This window comes from Peromyscus maniculatus, chromosome 19, assembly GCF_049852395.1.
Source record: "Peromyscus maniculatus bairdii isolate BWxNUB_F1_BW_parent chromosome 19, HU_Pman_BW_mat_3.1, whole genome shotgun sequence".
Lineage (NCBI taxonomy): Eukaryota > Metazoa > Chordata > Mammalia > Rodentia > Cricetidae > Peromyscus > Peromyscus maniculatus.
In genome coordinates, this window is record NC_134870.1 from 73,272,454 (window position 1) to 73,290,561 (window position 18,108).

The following is an 18,108-nucleotide window of genomic DNA, read 5'->3' on the forward strand; positions in this document are numbered from 1 at the left end:
GGAGAAAAGAAAGAACAGGAAGGCAGAAGGAGTCACTGCCAGCCACTGCCAGGACAAGCAGAATGTAAGCCACAAGCCACGTGGCAAGGTATAGATTTATGGAAATGGATTAATTTAAGCTATAAGAACAGTTAGCAAGAAGCTTGCCACGGCCATACAGTTTGTGAGCAATATAAGTCTCTGTGTTTACTTGGTTGGGTCTGAGCAGCTGTGGGACTGGCAGGTGACAAAGATTTGTCCTGACTGTGGGCAAGGCAGAAAAACTCTAGTTACAGTGGAGATTGAAGAAGATACTCTCCTTTCTCTCCATCTCTCTGTCTCTGTCTCTCTCTCTGTCTCTGTCTCTCTGTCTCTCTCTGTCTCTGTCTCTCTCTCTCTCTGTCTCTCTCTCTCTCTCTCTCTCACACACACACACACACACACACACACACAAAGGTTTTTTAAAGAGTAGACAATAAGTTATTTCCTTATTTACTGGGATATACCAGGTCATTTTACACATGGTAGATTTTGAGGAATCCTGTAGTGGAGAGATCACCTTACATTATTTAACGAAATGGGAATAATTATTCTTAACATAAAAACAATGATACTTTAAGCTTATAAAATTAAACATTTGATTTTAAACCTTATCTCAATCTAGTTGAAAATTATGTAAACTAGTTTTTTGTAAGTTGAATAGTTGTTTTTATTGTGTTGTTAACATAATTAGAATCGCCAGTAAAACATTGGGAACAGATTTATTACCCTTGGTTTTTTAATTTAATTTTCATACATTTTAAGGTAAAGAGAATTATCTTCAACTTTTCTATGAGGCTAGAAAACAGTCTATGTGTGTAAAGCAGGCCCTTTTCATCTTTTCCTCTTATTTACTGCTGTGGTGTTTATGAGGAGGCCAAGGGTGTCAGTTCTCTCCTCTTGACCTTACTTGGGTTCCACTGGTGGAACTTGGGTTGCCTGGCTGGCAGAGCAAGCTCCCTTACTCTTGGAACCATCTCATCAGGCCTGACTTTTAAAATCTAAGGAAGTGAGAGTCAAGACACATGGTACATAGTGAGTGACCTTTTAAACATACACAGTATGTGATGGAAGCCAGACAAAACTACCAGGTATTTCTTTCCTGTTTAGATTCAATGCCAAACAATGGCAAATCTACAGAAGTGAAGGGATTACATTAGCCTGGGGATGGAGGGAAGGCTGGGGAGCTACCTGTAGATAAGCATGAGGAATCTTTTTAAGGTGAATGAAATGCCCCACAACTATGTTATAGATAACTGCTCAGTTATGGGAAGTTACTATAAACCACTGATGGCACAAGCCTTAATCCCAGCACTCAAAGGTTGAGAAGATCTAGAGTTCAAGGCCAGTCTAGGAAACTGTCTTATTTACTTTCTTGTTGCTGTGATAAAATTTCATGAAAAAAAAAAAGCAACTTAAGAAAGATTTTATTTTGGCTCACAATCTATCAGACTGGCTGCATACCATCTGTCTTGGTTATGGTTTCTATTGCTGTCAAGAGACAATGTCATCAAGGCAATGCTTACAAACATTTAATTGGGGTGGCTTGCTTACAGTTCAGAGGTTCAGTCCATTATCTCCATGGCAGGAAGCAAGGCAGTGTGCAGACAGACATGGTGCTGCTGGAGAAGGAGCTGAGAGTTCTTGCATCTTGACCCAAAAGCAACAGAAAGTAGTCTGAGACCTGGGTGTAGCTTTGAGCAAAAGAGACCTCAAAGCCTGCCCCCACATTGACACACTTCCTCCAACAAGGCCTCACCTACTGCAGCAAAGTCACACCTCCTAATAGTGCCACTGCCTGTGAGCTTCTGGGGGCCAATTACATTCAAAGGGCCACAGCATGCTAACTCAGGAAGCAGACAAACAGGAAGTGGGGAGGCACTACAAAACCTCAAGTCGTCCTGTCCATGATTATTGCCCCTGGAGAAGTGTCACCACCTCCTAAAGGTCCCAGGATCTTCCCAGAGAGCACTAGCTGGAGACCAAGTATCAAACATGTGGTTTCAAGAGAGACAATTCACAGCCGAACGATGGCAGTTACACTGAAATCCTGTCTCATAAAATCACACACGATGAGATAGTGACTCTCTTGAGGAGCCCTCCCCTGCACTCCAGCTCTGTCTTTTTCTTTCCCTGAACTTCTTTCTCATAATCCTCATGTTTAGAAACTAAAAACCTGCTCTGATAAACTCCACCTCTACTTCAGAAAGGGTTATTCACTTGTATGGTGATATTTTGTTTGTGCTCTAAAAAATAAAGCTTGCCTGAAGACCCGAGGGCAAAGTCAGCCATGAGTTAGCCATAGAGGCCAGGCAGCAGTGGCACACACCTTTAATACCAGAACTTGGAAGGCAGAGGCAGACAGATAGATCTCTGTGAGTTCAAGGCCACCCTGGGCTACACAAGATTCATTCAGTCTAAAAGACAAACAGAGCCAGGTAGTGGTGGCATGTACCTTTAATCCTGGTACTTGGGATCTCATGCCTTTAATCCTAGCACTAGGGATGTGGAGACAGGAAGTGATGTGGCTGGGTGGAGAAAAGGAATAGAAGGCAGGAGGAGACAGGAGCTAAGGGCCCTTTCAGGCTGAGGATTTGGTAGAGATAAGAACTAATGGCTGACTGCTCTGCTTCTCTGCTCTTTCAACATTTATTCCAATATCTAGCTCTGGATTTTTATTAAGAACAATTAGGATCTGTGCTACACAGTTGAGTACATAATGTTGGAGACTACAATATGTGAGTTTCCCTTCAATAAAACTGTCAATAGCAAGGAATTTTCAAAATATGCCAAGCAATGTATTTTCTAAAATGTTTGCCAGTGGGCTCAAAACTAGAAATAAAGTAGTGGCTAGATCCTTGACCCTCCTCTACTCTCTAGCATGACACAGTAGAATGCCAGCCCTGTAGAAGGCTTGACTCTGACTGCTTCTGAAACAGAAAGTTCCTTGGGTTGGAAATTAGGCGGCTCTTTGTATTTCAGTGTGCTCTTTGGAAAGCTATGCTCCCACCCCTTATCTTTTACCATGTTTGATTCTTTGCCTCCTTACAGGTGCCTGAGAGGCAAGTTAGCTGTGCAGGAACAGACGGGAGGTGCCCTGTGGTCTTCAGTCGCCAGGCAGATCCATTTCTTTCTGTGGTATCATACTATAATCACTTCTATGAAGTCATCTCCTACCTGCTCACCTTCCTGACTAAAGGCTGTCTTTGGGGGCTTGTGCAAAGTTCTCAGGAAGCTTCCTAGCTTCCTGCTATAACTTCGCCAAATGACATAAATGAATTTGAGTTGGTTGGGCATGGTGGCACTTTGGAGACAGAGGCAGATGAGTCTTCACAGTGTCAGGCACAGTCTGACTTATATAGCAAATTAGAGCTACGTAGAGAGACCTTGTCTCAATACAAAACAAAACAAAAAGAGCAAAAAAACAAAACAAAAAACCCAAATCCCACTTACTTTGAATACTTTTAAGTTACCAGTATTTATTCTTGGCTCAGAAATTTCCAACACATTTGGTCCCTGAATTTAGGCAAAAGTTGAACACAAATCTGTTGTTACTCCCTAAGCATCCAGTGCAGTTACCTGTACTCAGACAATACAGAATGGGCATGGAGAGAAATAAAGAAGGATCCTGGAAGATGTGCCATTTAGATCTTGGGCAACAGAAAAAGAACAAAAGAGGGGGCAAGATGAAAACCAGTGCTGCCCAAAAGAAAAAAAAAATCAAGAACAATTTTTCAAGACTCCACTAGAGAGAGATACAAGAGATGAAGACTTGATGTGATTGTTCAGTGTGCTAGCTGCTGGTGGGTCTTGCTGCCTTCTGAGAGATCAGTGTGAGACTAACTATCCCTGGGTAAAGATCACATGTGGTGTGGAGGGGATTTTAGGAGCAGAAAACATGAAAAGGTGTGGCTGTCACACAGACCCCACCCAGTGTCTTCCAGGGTACAGGGTGAGGAGCCAGCCCATTGATGAGGACCATGTTATGAGGCTGGAGGCCGAAGCAGGCAAAGGACAGCCACACAGAGGTAGGGCTAGGCTGCCTGTGACATGAGAGGGTGGGAGTTAAAGATGAAATTGGTTGTGCTGTGTGTCTAGGAAGAGTTACAGACACAATCCCATCTGTCCCCAGAGAACAGTGTCTTAGAATCAAGTATGCCCAGAAAGAGAAGGCCACCATCCCAGAAATTGTCCCATGGAGGGGAGGGGTGATCTGGGGTATGATACCCTCTGGGTTGGGTCATGTCTATAAGTCATAACAATGGACAGGGTGACTTGAGGATCTTCATTGACTTTGTCCTTCAATGGTGAGGTGGGGACACTTGAACTCAAGAAAATTTAGCCCAGTATGCCTTTTACTTACCTTCTTCTGTCCTGTTCTGATCCTTGGATAACTTCACAGGATTCCTATGGAACCTGGACAATGGCTTCCCAGCATTCTCGTCAGCCATGCTGGCAGAAAGTCCCCTTCCTCAGAGAGTTCCTCATTGACTTTCCTCTCTGACATTCTGCTCTTCGGAGAAAGGACTCCCTCCCCGAGGTTTGCTTCTGTCCAAGTCTTTCTGCTTTCTTTACTGACTTTTAGACAACATTCCTGCTATTATCTCCTATCATCTCCTAGCACGCAGACCTTCTGGTTCCTCCAAAACCCTTTCTCTCTCTCTCTCTCTCTCTCTCTCTCTCTCTCTCTCTCTCTCTCTCTCTCTCTCTCTCTCTCTCTCTCTCTCTCTCACACACACACACACACACACACACACAAACTTGAAATCAGGTGCTCATACATGCTAGGCATGTGTTTTACATTCCCAGTACTTTTTTTTTTCATTTTTATTTTGAGACAGGGTCTTGTTTTGTGAATTCTCTGTTTAGCTCTTTAGCCCATTTTTTAATTGGACTGTTCAGTACTTTGATGTCTAGTTTCTTGAATTCTTTATATACTGTGGAGATCAATCCTCTGTCAGATGTGGGGTTGGTGAAGATCTTTTCTCATTCTGTTGGCTGTCTTTTTGTCTTATTGACTGTGTCTTTTGCCCTGCAAAAGTTTCTCAGTTTCAAGAGGTCCCATTTATTAATTGTTGTGCTCAGGGTCTGTGCTGTTGGTATTTTATTTAGGAAATGGTCTCCGATGCTAAGCTGATCTTGAATTCACCCTGAAGCCAGGCAGAACCCGAACTGAATAGCCCCAAATCACCAGGCTTGGCTCATTTACATTTTAATATTTGAAACATATAACTTCTTAAACATTCTTTTTATTATTACGATGTTTAGACATTCTTTGAACCTCTTGGTCTTTGATACATTTTTTTTGGAATTCCTGCATTATTATATTCAATATCATCACAAATGATAAAAGATCCATTTGATACTGGGTACCAGACAGTTAACTGGTTAGTGATGAGTGATCATCTGTGCCTGATGCATTCCAATGCCTGTATTCTTCTGGTAACTTCTGAGGCTGGTGGAAGAGGGCTGGAATACCTCATGTAGTGTAAATATTCAGCTCCTGAACTTGGGTCATTCACTTAACAATTGACATTAATTTTAAGTCAAAGAACTTGCTCATTTCAAAAAACTATTTTACTGACCAGTGCATAATTCTTTGATTTATTTCTTTGGGCCCTAGAAGTTTGAGGAAATGGGAAAATGTGTGTTGTTTTATTCTTGTTTTTTGATTTGTTTTGTTTTCGTACATTCAGTTTTTTCTAGTACTCTTGAAAGTTTTATTAAACAATGTTTTCCAAGTCAACTTCTGTCTTTGTTCTTTTTCCTATTACTTGGTTTCTAATTCATCATCTCCTACTTCACTTAATTTCTTCTACTTTCTATTTTCATTTGGTCTTCTTTTAATCAAGTTAAGAGACATCATTAGGAATAGCATTTTTGTTCTGTTTATCATGCAAGAATTAAATAGTATTTTTAATGTGTTACTTCTTCAGTGTCATTTATCTCATTTATCTCAAAAGGTATCTCTAATTATTCGATGTTTCTATTGGGTTTGTGGATTCCAGCAGCAGTTCTTGCTTGGTTTCCAAATAGTTGGGGGGTTTAAAAGCATTTCATTCTTACTGATTTATGACAGAACTCTGATAAGTATAGATGTTATGATTTGAAATTTTAAAATTTCTAGAGATTTGTTTTATGCAAGGCATGGTGTCTACATTGGTGACTATTCATAATGCATTTGGATACCATAAAAGAATTCCATTGTTGTATGGAGAACCTTAGAAATATCAGTTAGCTCATTTGTTATTAATAATGCCTTCATTATAATATAGATACTTTGTAATTTTTATCTGCTATAACAATTGTGAGTAAAGTGCTATTTATTAGGCCCTTCAATTCTGAAAGTTTGTGGATTTCCTTCTCTAGTTTTATATTGGGTTATGTATTTTTAACTTCTCATGTTGCAGTATCATTTGTTGATGTATTCATGAAGTGAAGATCCTAGTGCCAGGGAGGTCTTCAGGTGGTAAGGTGCTCATTGTGCCAGCATGGGGACCTGAGTTCAGGTGCATAGAACACACCCAAGAAGTTAGGAGCAGAGGCATCTATCTGTGACCCCAGAGCTGGGGATGTGAACATGAGTGGAACCCTGGAGTGGTAACAGGTTGTTCAGCCAAATCAGTGGGCTCCAGTTAAGTCAATAAGAGATCTTGTCTCTCAAAAATTAAAATAGAGTAAAAGAGCACAGCAATTCATATTAACTTATGACCTCCATATGTACACGTATGAATATACTTACACATATATGAGAGAGAGAATACCTTAGCTTGAGTTTCTTTTCCCCCTGACTATTAATGTAGTCACGCCAGTTTGAGTTGTTTAGTATTTATATGATATAGTTTTAAGCATTGTATACTGTTCTGTTCTACTGTATATGTATAACGTATGTACACCTGCATGCACATGCCCAACAAGGAAGTTAGAAGAGGTTGTCTGATCTTGGAGCTGGAATTAGATGGGGATGTAAACTAGCCAATGTGGATGCTGGGGACTAATCTCGGGTTCTGTGCAAGAGAAGCAAGCATTCTTCGTCATTAAGCCCTTTCTCTTCACCTAACATAAGAATAACAGCACATCTCACTTGGTGTACACTCAGTACATTTTTGGCATCTCTAATTTCTCTTTTGTGTTTGTTTCTATAGAAACTTGTTTCACTATATTATTTTGATTCTCCTGGTAGAATTTTCTTTAGAACTCTTTAAACTGTAGTATGTTAGGGAGCAAATTATCTCAACCTATGCTTATATGGATTTTTTTTGTCTTAAGTTTTGGAAGATATATTTATGAACATTACATTGAATTGGTAGGGTTTTTTTTCTGTCTCCTGGTATTTAAAAGAGGTCACCCCACTGTTTTGTAGTTGGACTCCTACCTAATGAGAATCACCTTTGCTACCTCTTACGTAGCAGCTCTTTTCCATCTTCAGGCTGCTTGTACAATTTCCTTCTAACACTAGCTTTTTTGCTTTGCTTTGCTTTGCTTTCTTTTAGCAATGTAACCATCTATACCATTGCAACCTTTTTCCATATTTTTGAGACAAGGTCTCACTCTGTAGCCCAGGCTGACTTCAAACTCCTGCTGATTGTGCCACTTCAGCCTCCTGAGGACAGAGATCACAGACACGACCCACCCCACCTAGCATAGTGTACATTTTCCTCTGTCCTTTGGTTGACTTTTTTTTTTGAGGTTTTGTGGACCTGTGAGATAATGCTTTTGAGTGTTCTGTGAACTTTTTATTCAGATATGTGTTTTGCTTTGTGACCTCTCCCTCTCTCTTTCTCTGGCTCCTACTTGTGAGCTCTTGTGGGTTCCTGGGGACAGAGCTTGGGTTGTTTTGGTTGTAGCTGGTTGTGGATGAGGTCTTTCTCCTCCTGAAAGCCGTTGCTGATCCTCACTAACCTCTCCTCAGAGTCCCCACCTTTGATCTCCTCCTGCAGTTGATGCTTCCACTCAGTCGGTCACTCAAGGGATTTTAGTTTTCACATCTAGACATTTTCTTTTATTTATACCTAACTTCACTTTGCAACTTTAAAATCTGCTTGATTGTCCATAAATATAAATGACTTTATCTTACCTGCTTGCATACCCTTTGCACTGACTCTTTACACATCAGAATTATTTTAAGGTCTTCTGCAAATTCCAAAAATGTGTGTTTAGGTCTGTTAATATTGTTTGTTTTACCCTTTGACTTATATATACTATATTCTTATTTATTTTCCTTTGTATCATTTTAATTTGATTTTTATCCATGGACTGGGCATAGTAAATGTTAGATTGTAAGTGCTCTCTCTAGATTACTCTTCTCTAGAATATAGTGAGCTATTTTTCTAGCAGGAAATTAAGTTGCCAGTAAACCACCAGTGTTTTGTAAAAAGGCTATTGTCCTGCTCATCTGAAGGCGTGTGTGTGTGTGTGTGTGTGTGTGTGTGTGTGTGTGTGTGTGTACATATACCTATGTATGTTTAGTCTTTACTCACAACATAAAGAACTTAGACCTGGAGCATGTCCTTATGTCCCCCACTCACAAGATTTACCTTTCTTGGGTCCTAATGAGAAGCCTACAGTAAATAGCCAGTTCCTATGACTGAGCAAGCCAGCCAGACTCTAACTCCCTGTGATAGGAAGTGCCTCAGAGATCTTTCTTCAGATTTCTGGTTCTTCTGAATGACATAGTGTTGAGAACCATACAAGCCTCTTGCACATATAGCCAAGGATTAGTGATGGTGAGGGAAATTGACACCCAATTTTGGGGGGCTTCCCATTCTGTGGATCTTTCCCTTTGGGAATCCTTTCTCTCAATTTTTATAACTCTGAAGTCCTCCCATGGGGCTGCCCTCCCATTGTGTCTTGACTTGCTGCAATTCTTCCTCTCAAGTTCTGCAGTTCCAATACTTCCAAATCCATCTTTTGAAAGTATGTCCCCTGTGGTCTATGATCTGACCTTTAACCCCTTCACCCAGAAACTCTGGAGGCAAGTGAAGTGATTGTGGAAAAAGAAAGCACCATGAGGTTCTTTCAGTTCTCTTTTTGCATTGTTAACATTCTCCGGTCCCCTGTTTCTGACTGCTCCTACATCCCTTCAGAGGCTTTATTATTTCATCCAGAGTTTATAATTGCGTTGGCAGAAGAGTTAATCTGATATGATCCATTTTGCAAGTAGAGGATACTGTAATTCTCTGGAATTTGCGTTAGTATTTGGGGAATGAAGTGTCATTTGCACTTTTGTGTGTGTGAAACATAAGTGCGTTATCCAGCTGGCACAGTGACCACCTTAGCATGCTTCCTGTTGCTGTGACAAAACCCTCTCACCAAACACAGCTCAGAGGAGGACAGGGTTTATTTTGTCTCCCACTTCCAGGTCACAGTCCGTCATTGAGAAGACAGGGCAGGAGCTCAGGGCGTGGGCTTGCAGCACACACTATGGAGGGATCGTGCTCACAGCCTTTCTCTTGAGCTTCTGCTCAGCCGCATTTCTTACACAGCACAGGACCTGCTGCCTAAGCCTGACATCACCCACAGCAGCTGGGCCCTGTAGATCAGTCCACAGTCAGACAATGCCCCCACAGGCAGGTTGGGCCAGTCTGATCAAGGGAACTCAGACTCCCACAGATAACGACGGGCTGTGTGAATTGTTGACCACGGAAGCTGACTGGGACAGCAAGTGTACCTACCTTGGCACCCAGGACTCCATGCAACATTGCTAACACCACTCAGCTTTCCAGAGGACACTGAGGATTCCTGCATGGCCCCTTCACTTCTCACACGGTGGAGTTGGTATGAAGCGAAACACAAAAAAGTGATGAACGCGTGTTTAGGGTTTGTGGGTTTTGGTATCAATTTAATATATTTTTGCAAGATATAAAAATCAGGGTAAAATAGACTGTTCTGATCTAGCTGTCCTTTAAGAACCAGCTCAAATGTTGCTCAGCCTCCTCTCCTAATTACAGAGTCTGCTGAAACGTTGAGTGTTTCATCTGTACTATTAATATTTATATTTTAACATTGAAATTGGTATGGATAAGTCAGACTTTCAAGAAATAACACCATAACTTTAAAAATGAAGGCTTTCCAGGGTTTCAGATCAGCAAGGTGGACACTTCTCGCTCCTGCTGTGAGATGACTCAGGAATACTCATGAGAAGGGATGCATCAGTGGCCTCATTCCCACAAAGCCTGCTCTTTGCACTATCATGCCCCAACACAGCAAACAGAGTGGGCTTTTCCTGTGGTGACCTGGACGCACCCGGGGCATCATCTGCCGGGCTTGTGACTGCCCTCCAGAGTTTCCCCAAGGCAGCCAGCCACTCGGATGTGTGAGGGAAGCTCAGTGAGCTGGGGCCACAACTGAACTTGTTTCCCTGATGAGAAGCCCTGAAGACCAAAGTGCTGTGGTTTCCAGGCAGTTCCAGTTAGATTGTGCCAACCGTCACCAAGACCCATGAATCTGAGGCTGTCCCTGTTCGATTGTGACAACTGTCACCAAGACCCACAAATCTGAGGCTGTCCCAGTTAGATTGTGACAACCATCACTAAGACCCAGGAATCTGAGGCTGGACCCTGAGTCTCAACATGATGGATTATACATGGAACAGTATCTATGGACTGGATGTGCTCAGGACAGCACACTGTCGCTATGTACACACCCTGACCTGACTGCCATGCCTTCTGGAGCTAAGTGCCAGATAGAGTGATGCCAATTCTCTCTGGACTCAGATAAGCACGGTGAGCTGGACTCGAAGGGTGGAAAGGGCTGGATGGTTCTGGGAAGCATCAGGTGGAGAGGGACCCTGTTTGGTGAGGGGGAGGGGATGTGCTATAGTGGAGGTCTGCCAGCTACTTTCTCATCGGTACAGCGAAATTCTTGACTAAAGCACCTTAGGGAGGGAAGGGTTCATTTTGTTATTTCGTCACATGGTTTGAAAGTGCAGTCTATTATGGGGTGAAGGCGTGGATCACTAGTGTGTTGATTACATTGTATCCACAGTCAGGAAGCAGAGAGAGATGAACCCTCATGCTGACTCACTTTATCCCCCTTACCATTTATTGTGTGTTATTTTATTTGTTAACTTTTCTGTCTCCTTGGTTAAAAGTAATAAAATAAATAAATACGCTCTATGGTATAGAAGATTTATTTAAATAATTTTTTCAGTTTCCAGTACCTAATTTTTCTTTTCTTTTTAAAATTATTATATAATAATTAATTATATATAATGACATTATGTCTCCCCTCCCCTTGCTCTTCCCCAACCCTACCATATGTCCCTTTTGCTCTCTTTCAAATGCATGCCCTCTTTTGCCATTAGCTGTTTTTACGTGCATGTGTGTATGTATATACAGATATTTCGGAATGTGACTTGCTAAGTCTGTATAAAGCTATTCATGTGTATGTTTTCAGGGCTGACCATTTCGTATTGGACAACCAAGGGGTGTGCTCTTGCCTGGGAGAGACGGCTCCTCCATTCTCAGCATTTCTTAGTTACCTGCTGTTCTTTGTGTAGGGTTGAGGCCTTGTGGGCCTTTCCTGGTCCACGATAGCGTGTCTACTGATGTCATCATTTCTCCGTTTGTCCTTCCTACTCAGTCTGGGGCTCCAGCCGCGCAATGGTACCACCAACAATCAGGATGGGTCTTCTTACCTCTTTTAAACCTTACTGGATACGTGCAGAGATATGCCTCCTCACCCCAAAACTAGTCAGGCAGACAATGAAGATCAACCATCACAGGGTCTCCCAGTTGTTTGGCTAGACCTAGAGTGCAGGAATAAATATTATAGATGTGGTGTTCTCCTAGTACATCTTAACAGTCTGAAAAACATCTACTAAAATGCACTTATTAATGCCAATTGTGCCACTGAGAATACAATTTTAGGCAGTTCCAAGAAGAATACATCCCAGGTTCTTAAATTCATCACAATCTCTATAAAAATGAAGACCACTTCATGAGGCTCCCAAAGAAAGTGATGCAAGGACTCTGAAGACAGGAGAGAGGCCACTGCCTTTACAATGCATGGAAATCTACATAGAGGGGATGGGGATGGAGGGATACAGGAGGGAATGGAGGTTGACCAGAATGGTTACCATGACGATCCAAGGAGAAATCACAAGGGCTTGGCAGCCAGTGAAATGAAAACATAGAGTGTGAGCATCGTCACTGAGGTAAGTTGGACTGGGCGAGGACAAGATTGGCACCTGGAGGAAGGGCTGCAGCATCTCTGGATTTACTTGGAACAAGAGGTACCTGGGCAGCAGAAAAGGGTGGGGACAATCCAGGGATAACTGGTCTCTGGAAACACCCTGCCCTTTTAGAGCCTGTTCTAATCTCAAGTTACAGCCCACTATTGCTGGGAAGTCAGGGCAGGAACCTGAAGAATCACATCACTGTCAAGAGCAAAGAGAAACCCGGCTTAGACACTAGCTTAGTGTGGGCCTTCTCTAGGCTTTTGTTGTTTATTTTTGTATGAGACAAGGTCTCATTATGTAGTCCTGGTTGACCTGGAACTTGACACATAGATCAGGTTGGCCCCAAGCTCACAAAAATCTGCCTGCCACTGCTTCCAGTACACTAAGTGCTGGCATTAATCACCTTCCCCTAAGACTCACAGGATGATTATTGTACTTTTATACAGTCCAGGGCCTGGCCCATGAAAGGTGTCACCCATGTTCAGAGTAAGTCTTCCAATCTTAACTAATGATCAAGACAATCACCCACAGGTAGGCTTCAGATCAACCTGAACTAAATAACTCCTCATAAGGACTCTCTTTCTAGATGATATTAGGTTGTGTCCAGTTGACAGTTGAAAGGAACCCGCCCAGAGCCTCTTGAGGTGTCCTGATGAGATCTTAGCCTCACAGTCTCTATTTGTTCTTGTCATGAAAAAATAATGGGCGGCAAAAGAGGTCTGGTTATGGCATAGCTCCCAGAAAAACCATGATCCCGGTGTCTAAACACAAATACCTGCCTTAGATTAGCTCCATCGTTCTTGTGACCAAATGAGACAGAAACAAGGTAAAGCAGGAAGGGGTGATTTTGCTCACTGTTTGAAGACTTTCAGTTGATTATGGTGGAGAGGGCACAGTAGAACAGAAGAAGGTTCCCGTCATTGGGGCCAGGAAGCAGGCCAGAGACCCAGAAAGGAGACAGATGTAAGATACCGCCAAAGACCCTCCCTGGCGATCAACTTCCTCCTGCTTACTCCTACTTCCTAAAATTCCCAGCATCTCCCAAAATGATACCTGGAGCCTCAGCCTTCAACCCACAAGGCTCTGGGAGGGACTTCCTATCCCACCCACAGCATACTTCTTGATCCTATGCTATGATCAGGCCCTGCTTGCATTTGTGGCCACTACTCAGAATCCACTTGACGCAGGTGGGTCCTGCTACAGTAAGACAAGGGAAGGCAAAGAGAAAACTGTCTAGAACCCTACAAGACTCAGCAACACTGACTGAGAATCCGATGCATGTGGAGCGGTAGCACCAGCATTTAGTGAACTAGGAGCAAAGATAGACAACCAGGGTGGTTCCCTGGGCTGAGAAGGCCAGCAGCTGGAGGGTGTGTGTGTGGCTGGAGCAGCGAATCTCCCAACTGTGCTCCCCAGAGGCTGTAGAAGAATGGGCTGAGATTCCAGAAGCTTTATGCTTCCTTTTGGGGAAGGTTTTACTCATGGTCAGGAGGGAGGCTGGAGACCACATCATCGACAATTTGTGAAATATAGCTGCCATTGCTTGGGTGTCCGGGTAGCTGACTACGGTCAGGGTGAGGGGAATGGTGCCTGTGTAGGAAATAGCATTCCAGCTCTGTTAAGGGGAGGTTGGAAGGGGCAGATAGCCTGGGGAGTCCCCACGTAGTCTCTTTCCTGATCCCCACCTTCTGCCGTGTATCGGAAAAGGGACACTCTACCAGACTCTGAGTCTTCACGGATACAGGGAGAACTTGATGTTCCTGGAGTTGCTGAATTTGTTTTGGTTATGATGAACTGCTAACTCTTGTCAAAGGACATCAAGGTTCATTCTATTTCCCCACCATGTCCTGATGTGTATAGCCTTTGAAGCCAGAATTCCTGTGCACCTGCTGTATGGAGGCACTGGATTTCTATTATTAGTTTTTAATTAATTACTTTTATTAATTTGTGTGTGTGTGTGTGCACTTGTGGAGGTCAGTGGACAGACAACAAGAGTTGATTCTCTCTTTCCATCATGATAGTCTGGCTCAGGGTTTGAATTTGAGTCCTCAGACTTGGGGGCAAGTGCCTTTATTCACTGAGCCTCTTGCCAGGCCCACCTTACCAGATTTTAACAATGGCCAAATTAAGTTAAACCAAACCCCTGAGGGACTGAGGGCTGAGACTGGAGCTGCAATGTGAGGTTGCTACCCTCCTGTGGCTACTAACTAATTTCTACAGATTCTTTTCTATGTCCAGGATTAGGCCATTTTGAACTCAAAACTAAACAACTCATCTGCCTTTTGCATATTATGTACATTTTGAAGAACTTGTGTATTTATCTCATGGACTCTGAAATATGCTTAGCATATAGGCTGTACCATTGAACCACGTAATTCAAGAGGTTCATGGGACTGCCGAAGGCAGCTGAGAGACACTGAGGTGAACTCAGGCTGCAAACTCTGGTTCTAATACTTGGTGTGTCTATTATGCCCTCCATGAATCAACACTTGTGTTTTCAATCACTCTTCTCTCTGTTCATAGTCACTTTAATTCCGATACCATGGTTTTAGAAGTAAGAAATACGTCCTGCATATTTATAATTCATTCTCCCAGTATTTAAAAAGTCAACAACAACAGACATATGGACACTGAGTTAAGTTTAGCATGTTAGAAATACATTGGCTTCTTGAGGTAGAAAAATCTATCCAGTTGGTATCAATGTAGCATGCACATATTTTATGAAACAAAATGCAGTAATTTCCAAATTGCTCAACACAGATGCCAAATTTATATGATAACAGCCATGTCCCTACAGGTTGGCTGGCTTACATGGTTCACGTCTGATTCCAAACACAAACCTTGCAGAGTCACGAGCTAGAGCATAACTACTCTGCACTCTTTACTAAAGCAGGCATAATATGCCCAAGTATTGCTAATTCAGCAGTGAAAAATAAATTACACTTTTAAGCCAAACAATTAACACTCAACTTTAAATGCTGCTTGCTGGAGCAAGTAGATGAAGAGCACAGACTCTGCCTCACACTACCAATTCCTGCTGGATCCTCCAACTTGAACGAGTTAATATCTTCTCATAACTCTCTCAAGTCACTTTATTAATTCTAAGATTGACTTACACTGAAAAATGGTCTGTGAGCTTCATGAGAAGGATGCAGTTTCATGTTTTTGAGGATTTGTGAACCAGCATCATCCAGAATAGTAGAATCATTATGCCACACAACCATAGGGAGATGTCAGGGAGCCCCAATGAACAAGGAGGGAGGGGAAGTACAGGATCTGTGACATTTTTATGTGTATGTGCGTACACATGTGTTTTAGGGCATATGGATATTTAAGTGCATGCATATGGAAGCCAGAAGCTGACACTGTGTCTTTCTCATTTGCTCTCCACTGTCTGTCTGTCTGTCTGTCTATGTATGTATGTATGTATGTATGTATGTATCTATCTATCTATCTATCTATCTATCCATCTATGTATGTATGTATGTATGTATGTATGTATGTATGTATCTATCTATCTATCTATCTATCTATCTATCTATCTATCATCTCTATATATATCTGAAATGGGCTCCCTCACTGAACCTGTTAGGATGCCTGACTAGCAATCCCAGGACTCCTCCTCTCCACTCCTCCCGTGCTGGGATTATATGATGTACCACCACATGCATTCTTTTACATGGAGGCTGAGGATCCAAACTCAAGTCTTTAGACTTCAGGGCAGGCATTTTACTGATGGAACCACCTTCCCAGCCAAGGGTCCACAGCTTTATAAGAACATAACTAGCAAAGCACTTGTTCAATTCCCCAGGACAGATGCTTTTCCACTGCACACTTGTAGAACCTTCCAGAAGGCGTACTCCTTCCTCTCCTATTCTTCTTCTCCCCTCCCAAGTACTCAAGCAATTTGCCTCTTTGCTGTTTTCCCTGTGTCCCCCTGGACAGACACCCTTGTTACTCCCTGTGGCCTCTGTCCCAATTTCTATAATCTGGTATGTTACTCAGTGTTTGGTTCTGTGACAAAAACAATGAGCTTTCAATTTTAATGAGGGAAGATTTATACTGGCTGTTTCAGAGGTTCTCTGCTCATGGTTGGCTAGCCAATTTCTGTGCAGGGATAGTGAGGTAGAATGTCATGGCACTGGGCATGGAGGAGGAAGCTCCTTGCACTACAGTAGGAAGGAAGCAGATACAGAGAGAAGAAGGAAGGGGCCCGTAGCAGATGTACCCCTCAAAGGCATACTTTGCCAACTAGACTCCCAGGGCTCCAAAGCGCCCATCATCCCCAGCAATGATGTGTATTGGGAACCTTTCAAGTGATGAACCATTGGTGTAGTTGGAGTCCTCACCTCTGGACTTGGCTCTATTGGAATCCAGGCCCTCAGTGTGTAAGAATTTGGGGGAGACTTCGTATCCCAACCATGTAATGGAACTTTTCCCAACATATCCTCAAGGCCTCTTGTGACTGTCCCCTTCCGTTTGGATCCATGGTAAGCACTGTCTGCTCTTGGGGGGCCTCATTTTTGCTGCAGATCCCTCCCTGAGCCAATGGCCATTCACCAACCTAGCCCCTGGTATCCACCAAGCTGACCCATGGGCAATTCCTGTGCTTTACTGCAGCCCTAAGGAGCTGTAGCAGAAACTGATCACAGTTATCCCCAGTCTCCTCGTTCCTGAACTTGTAAGTTGATGTACAGTTGGGAGGAGCAAGGAAAGGTCAGCATGCCTAGGTGGATACAGGCTGCGATAAATCTGTCATTAGTGGACTCTTACGGTGTGCAGAGGAGGCCGGAGCATCATGTAGATGGCCACCCATGGGACCATGGGCACAGAACACATATGCATCAGGAAGTCACAATAGCGCTCTGTATTCCAAACCAGCCTTACCAATAGATTAAAACTGCAAAGAAACACACACACACACACACACACACACACACACACACACACACACACACACACACGTATTTACTTGTTTAGAGCTTTCCCTGCAGCAGCAGCAGCCAGTCATCAAGAAGCATCCACTCCCCAAAGTTTGTAGACAAACAAGAACAATTCTCTAGTATCTTGGAACCCTCTGCTGCCCAAAGTGGGGACGCTGCACAGAGGCTGTATTCATTACTTTTCTAAATGCTGCGACCAAATGCTTGACAACCAGCAACATAACAGAGGTGGAGTTTATTTTGGCCTACAGGTTTGTGTGATGTGGCTCATTGCTGTGGGATGTTCTGTTTGTCCTGTGGGAGCCCATTCTCAGGTTCTTTGTGGCGTTACCCAGCAGGTCCGTATAGAGGATGATTAGGACCATGGGCCTGAGTGCAGGTGTTTGAGATGGTCTGCACTTGGCTGTGCTGGGGGATGGTCTGTATGTCAAGTTGCTCTGATTGGTTAATAAATAAAACCTGATCGGCTGTGGCTAGGCAGGAAAGATAGGCGGGACTAACAGAGAGGAGAAATAAAAGGACAGAAAGGCAGAAGGAGACGCTGCAGCCGCCGCCATGACCAGAGACACTGCAGCCGCCGCCATGACCAGCAGCATGTGAAGACGCCAGTAAGCCACCAGCCACATGGCAAGGTATAGATGTATGGAAATGGATCAATTTAAGATAAAAGCACAGTTAGCAAGATAAGGACAGTTAGCAGGAAGCCTGCCACGGCCATGCAGTTTGTAAGCAAAATAAGTCTGTGTTTATTTGGTTGGGTCTGAGCGGCTGTGGGACTGGCGGGTGACAAAGATTTGTCCTGACTGTGGGCAAGGCAGGAAAACTCTAGCAACAGCTCATCATGCTGACAGTTGGCTCCATGGTGGCAGGTCTGTGCAGGCAGGACTCTTTACCTCCTCAGGTGCTGGTGAAACAGGAAGCAGAGAGCAGACAGGAAGTTAGGACAGGATTTAAACCTCAAGGCCA

The 18,108-nt window shown here is 43.2% G+C and overlaps 1 long non-coding RNA gene across 2 annotated transcripts in view; it reads right to left on the reverse strand.

Annotated features, from left to right (window-relative positions):
- Positions 1-17,976: 17,976 nt before the first annotated feature.
- The window catches only part of LOC121823977 (uncharacterized), a 36,953-nt gene continuing 36,821 nt past the window's right edge, over positions 17,977-18,108 (reverse strand). For both annotated transcript variants that reach the window (XR_013046204.1, XR_013046205.1), the window contains one exon: positions 17,977-18,046. This is a non-coding gene — a long non-coding RNA (uncharacterized LOC121823977). The remainder of the gene's footprint in view (positions 18,047-18,108) is intronic.